Genomic DNA, 5,374 nt, shown 5'->3' with positions numbered 1-5,374 from the left:
ACTCTAAAACACTGAATTTTTTATAAACCTGCAAATTTTCCTTTAGTCTCACAGCAATATTAGTTTAAAACGTTTTTTTAAACCGTTCTGTTCCAGAAATTTGCTATTTTAAAAAGTTACTCATCAACCCAGGTGGGTGAAAAGAGAAAAGAAATTGGTGATGAGGAATACTCAGTCTTTCTTCAGAAAAACTGTACTCCTTTCTCCTGCCAATAAGTGGAGTTGTTAAAGTATGTAAGGCCCCCAAATGATGTCATCATTTGTTGGTTTTGGAGAGGTGTCTTCTTCATTGTCGCTTGGCATTTTTCTTCTATTTAAAGTTTAAACAGGAGAATTTTAATGTTTTAGGTTTTTCAAAATAAATAAAATCAGTAAAGTCTCTTCGTCTGATATATTTACTTTTATTTAGTGATTTATTAATTAAACGTGCACTATCCTTTTAGCAAATGAGTAAACTTTTTCCAACTTTGTGAAAATCTGTAACTGTTTCTATTTTTAAAAAGTTAATGTTTATTTTTGTACCTTATTTTTAAAGGATTTAACAGTGAAATAAACTTTTTGGTGAATGCTCGTTTGCATAAGTACCTTATAACTTTTAAAATGCAAGATAACAGTAATTTTCAGCTTTAAGGAACGTTTATTGACTCGAAAATGCTTTTAGAAAGATTAAAACGTTTTTAATTTCACTATTTAGACCTAATAAGCGAGTGAAACCTGTCTTCTCAAGGTTCGCCAGAAGATGTCAGCCTTACCTTACTAATTTTAACTCAGACACTGTTTGTGTTATCCACTAGGGGAGCTATAACTTCCTGTGGCGTTCGGTTGACATCCTGTTGTTAGCCGCTTAGCTTAAAGTTAGCTTCGGCTAAACTCGGTCAAAATCAACATTTCTGAACGGATTTTTTACACAAAAGTGGCACAATTTCAACAAACACGACTTTTTAGCCTGAACATGAGTTTTTGGAACAATATTTCTGGTTCATTTAGTGATTTTAGGCGTAGTTAAGGCCCCGGTCGTTAGCTTGTTAGCTTAAAATTAGCATCGCTAGCGTTGTTTAAAACATCGTTTTTTTGGCGAATTTTAAACTCTAACGTGGCAGAATTTCAGCGAGCAGGCTTCGAAGCACTTAACAGTGTGTCAACAATCACTTTAGGGGAGCTTTTTAGCTTTAAAAAGCAGATTTTATTTCCCTATGAAAATGAATTTCATATCCGGGTCACGTGACATGAAATCACCAATGGCAACGCAGCGCAGGCTTGAGGGGAAGTGACGTAGCCACGTCAGTCAAACCTCAACCAATGAAAGCGCTCCACAACAGCGAATTCAACCAATCAGGAAGCGTTTTCTCTACCTAGCAAGTTAGATTAGCTTAAAATAGTTCGTCACTTTTTCGTCTTTTAAACCATCAAAATGCACTTTTTCTGTTAAAAATTGTAACGAAACAACTTCTAACTGTGTTCTGAGATGGCACTCAGCTTTTAAAACGTTTATCCATCTGTTCAAAATACTCGTTCAAACTGAACAGAACCGAACTGGTCACAGCCGGGTCTTAAAGCAGAACCTCGTACTTTTTAGACAGAATAACGTCTTCCACAGCTCATTAGCTCTTAGTTACACATAACAGACGTACCATTTCAGCTTACACAAGACTTATGACACAATTTCAGCTTTTAAAACATTGCCAGCCCAACGCTTAAACATGCAGCGTTTAGTTGCAGAGTGCAGCTCCAAGCGCGCAGCTCAGCCGCTGCGTAAACTTTACAGCTCATCAGCTGTTACTCTTTCACCATGCCAACACGTAAAATCAATTTACACACGGATTAAACAGTCATTCATGAAATTCGGACCTCCAGATTGACTGGGTCGGACCACTCACTAAGACCTCTAGAGGAAATAAATATTTTCTCACGGTAACCTGCGCATTTACCAAATGGGTAGAATGTCTACCAGCCCCTAATGACACAGCACAAACCACTGCTATGTTATTAATGAATCATGTATTTTCAAGGTTTGGACTTCCCCTTAGGGTGAACTCGGACCAAGGTACACACTTCACAGGTGAAGTAATGAAGGAACTGTGGAAGACGCTAGGCGTCAAAGCCAACTTCCATATTGGCTACCACCCACAGGCTTCAGGCCAGGTTGAGAGAGCAAACAGGACGGTGGTGAGTATTTTGAAAAAATACGTAGCCGCAAACCACAAGGACTGGGACGTGAAACTCCCTCTGGTCCTCATGGCCATAAGGGCCACTCCACACACGTCGACTGGCATCGCTCCTTTCGAGATGATGACGGGTCGACAAATGACTCTCCCTCTGCACCTGCTGTACCAACCAGGCGATGCTGCCATGGCAACAGCCTACACCACACAACAATACATGAAAGATTTGGAAAGACATCTTAAGAACACTTTTGCTTTCGCACAGAAAAACCTGGAAAAATCAGCTGAAGGACGCAAAGCGTACTACGACCAAAAGGCCTCTTACGAGGAACTCCAAGTGGGAGACAGGGTCTGGTACTACACGTTTGCACCCAAAACTGGGAGAGTAGAGTCCGGGACCGGAACTCTCGCCCGTAAGCTGATGCCCAGATGGACTGGACCCCATCTGATAACCGACAAAGTGTCTCCAATTATCTACCAGATAAAAATCAGTAAAGGCCAAAAAGAGCCAACTGTTAAATGGGTACACCGTAACCAGGTTAAATTACACAAGGCGTGCAATAACTCCTTAGGAGACAAAGACATCACAAAATCTGACCTCGTGGGAACAAGGGTCATCCAAGCAGAAGATAACTAATGGATAAGAAACTTAACCATAGTTTAAACTCACAGGACCTACCCTTGATAAAGCGGGACAGCGTGACTGAAATCTGGCAACCAGGGTGAGGAGAAGCTGTGAAACGATGTTTCTAGATGCTTAGTCACTACTCTTGTCGGTGTTGGAACGTTGTTTAGTTGATTTTGGTTGTTTCTGAGGTAAGAATGAATTTTGTTGTGTAGTAAGTTAGAGACTAAGAAGCCTTTAACCATGCCAACATGCAGTTCATTCACTAAATTGCAATCTTTGCGGAGTCAATGTATATTATTGCTACTTTGAGTACCATAATCTACATTGATCTCACAACGCTTAAGCCGAACCTACTCGAACAATTCTATTCGGGGGGATAGCTAATTCTTTTTGATAAGTCTCGCCATAGACTTCCAAAACATTTATGGGAAAACCAAACACCCAATCTCAAGTCGTTCGTCTAAAAGACAACAGACATTTGAACCAAACTATATTTTACCATGTAAAGCTAACTTAAACCAAGTTAGAAATGGAAAAATAGTTTGGAACACTTTTCTATAGGCATAAACCCCTGTAGTTACCCCTTTTCAGCATTCTCCACCCCTTAACTGGTAGTTGTAGCTGTTCCCAACCATAATAGCTTACACACCAGGTGCATATAGTTTAAGGCCTTATGTAAAATCCCCTTCATAAGCCCACCTTAAACCACATAATTGCATGACACATTGAACCAGAACGGCACAGGCTGGACGTCGCTGGAGACAACCTTCGCTGGAGGCGATCTGCAATCCTGACGTTGGTCTCAACTCTTCATCCAGTGGCCGCTTCTTCAGTTCAATCCAAGGGTACCCCTCTGTATGCTGATTAATCAACACTTCCAATCGCTGTGGATTTACCGTTGTGGATTATATGACTTTTTCCAATGGATTACAGACTCTGTTTCCAAGGGGTTAAGGCATTGCTACAATGGGATTATCGAGACGATATGGGATTATAATCAACACAATGGAATACCAAGAACATTGTGGAATTACCTTGACTTTGTTTCCTTGCTGGATTACTTCTGACTTTGGTCTTCCTTTCTGGATTACTTCTGACTTTGGTCTTCCTTGCTGGATTACATCAAGCTCAAGGACATTTGAAGGTCTAAGTTCACGGTTGGAATTCATCCCCATGGACAGGTGATGATTTCCAAAGGGGGGACTGTAGTGAACCAGATAACCTCAAATCTACCAGATGGACAGAGACTGTTATTTTCATTGATCTGAATAAGTCTGAACCATCTGATGAACTTTCTTTCTTGAATTAATCAAGCAGAAAAGACAATTCTTTATAATCATTACTGTCTTACAAATGTTTTGATAATCAAATTGTGTTAGTTCACTCAATGCTTTACAGGTTGAAAAGAACTACTAATTTTTATTTTACATAAACAGTAAGTAATGATTTTTGTTCCTCATTCAAAGCAGAAATCACCTGAATATGCCTTTCTTGATCTTTCTGTCTGAAATGAGCAAGCTGTCGTAAGTATGTGAAAGGTTGGTCTTCGGTCAACTAAAATGTTTACTGAAGAAGAAATGTCATGTTTAAACTTTTTCAGAAGATTACTAAGAGTAGACTCCAAAAAGTCTGCTGCTTCTGCAATAATCTTTTCTGTATGTTAAACAAGTTTCATTCTCTGACCTCGACTGTTGATAAACACCTTACGTCAAAAACCACTCCTCTTTCTGGTCCCTCCACGAATCAGAAAGCTCTAAATTGAACAGGAAGTCGACCCAAATAAAATGTGGCAACTCCCCAGTTCAAGTTAGATTGAGAGTCCAAGAGAATGAGAGCTGATGGAGATTTTCAGAATTCCAAGGAAATGAGAGTTCAAAGATTGAGAATGCAGTCGGTTCTGAAAGCTTCAGAGCAATGAAGAATCCAGAGGTTTTTTGGGATTATAATTCTGTTTTGAGCTAATCAACGCACGACTTTCTGAAGGTTTGGTAGCTCTCGACGGAGACGCTGAAACGAGTCAGAAAGGAACTACATCCAACGCTGATTCATCGTCAACAGGTAGATGGTTCTATTTTGACCAAGTGTACCGTGAGAAGCTGAGATCGGACGGAGCGTGCAACTTCTGGTTAAACAGATTAAATCTCCCTCACATATTCCTCTGTAAGATAAATCTCAATTTACTCTTAAACTCACCTCTCTCTCATAAAACAGTACAGATATTTTTAGAAATGTCTGAAGCAAAGTCCTCAAATCACCGCCGAGTGATTTGAAGTTCATTTTCTGTGAAACTGTCTGTTATTATTTTCATATTTTGCCAAATTAATGTAAATGTTTGATGTTAAACTTTGATTCTGAAAATAAATGATTCCATTCATTTGATGGGTCAAAGATAAATAACGTCTCTCGTTACATTTTGTGTTAAATTCAATGCACGGCATTTACAGTCAGAAAAATGAAGAACTCGTGAATATTGTATGCATATATAATTCATATATTTGTCATACAACAAGTGACACGTACCTCACGTGTATCACTACAAATGATTAGAGTAATAACCAGTTCATAACCTGTAAATGATTAGAGT

At 39.2% G+C, this 5,374-nt stretch overlaps 1 protein-coding gene across 1 annotated transcript in view; it reads left to right on the top strand.

Annotated features, from left to right (window-relative positions):
- The window catches only part of LOC119413100 (SEC14-like protein 2), a 36,381-nt gene that overhangs the window by 798 nt on the left and 30,209 nt on the right, over positions 1-5,374 (top strand). The window lies entirely within an intron of this gene.

The sequence above is a fragment of the Nematolebias whitei genome, chromosome 8 (genome assembly GCF_014905685.2).
Source record: "Nematolebias whitei isolate Nwh7 chromosome 8, NemWhi1, whole genome shotgun sequence".
Classification (NCBI taxonomy): Eukaryota; Metazoa; Chordata; class Actinopteri; order Cyprinodontiformes; family Rivulidae; genus Nematolebias; species Nematolebias whitei.
The sequence above is the reverse complement of the archived record's forward strand: the minus strand, read 5'-3'. Positions and strand labels throughout refer to the sequence as shown.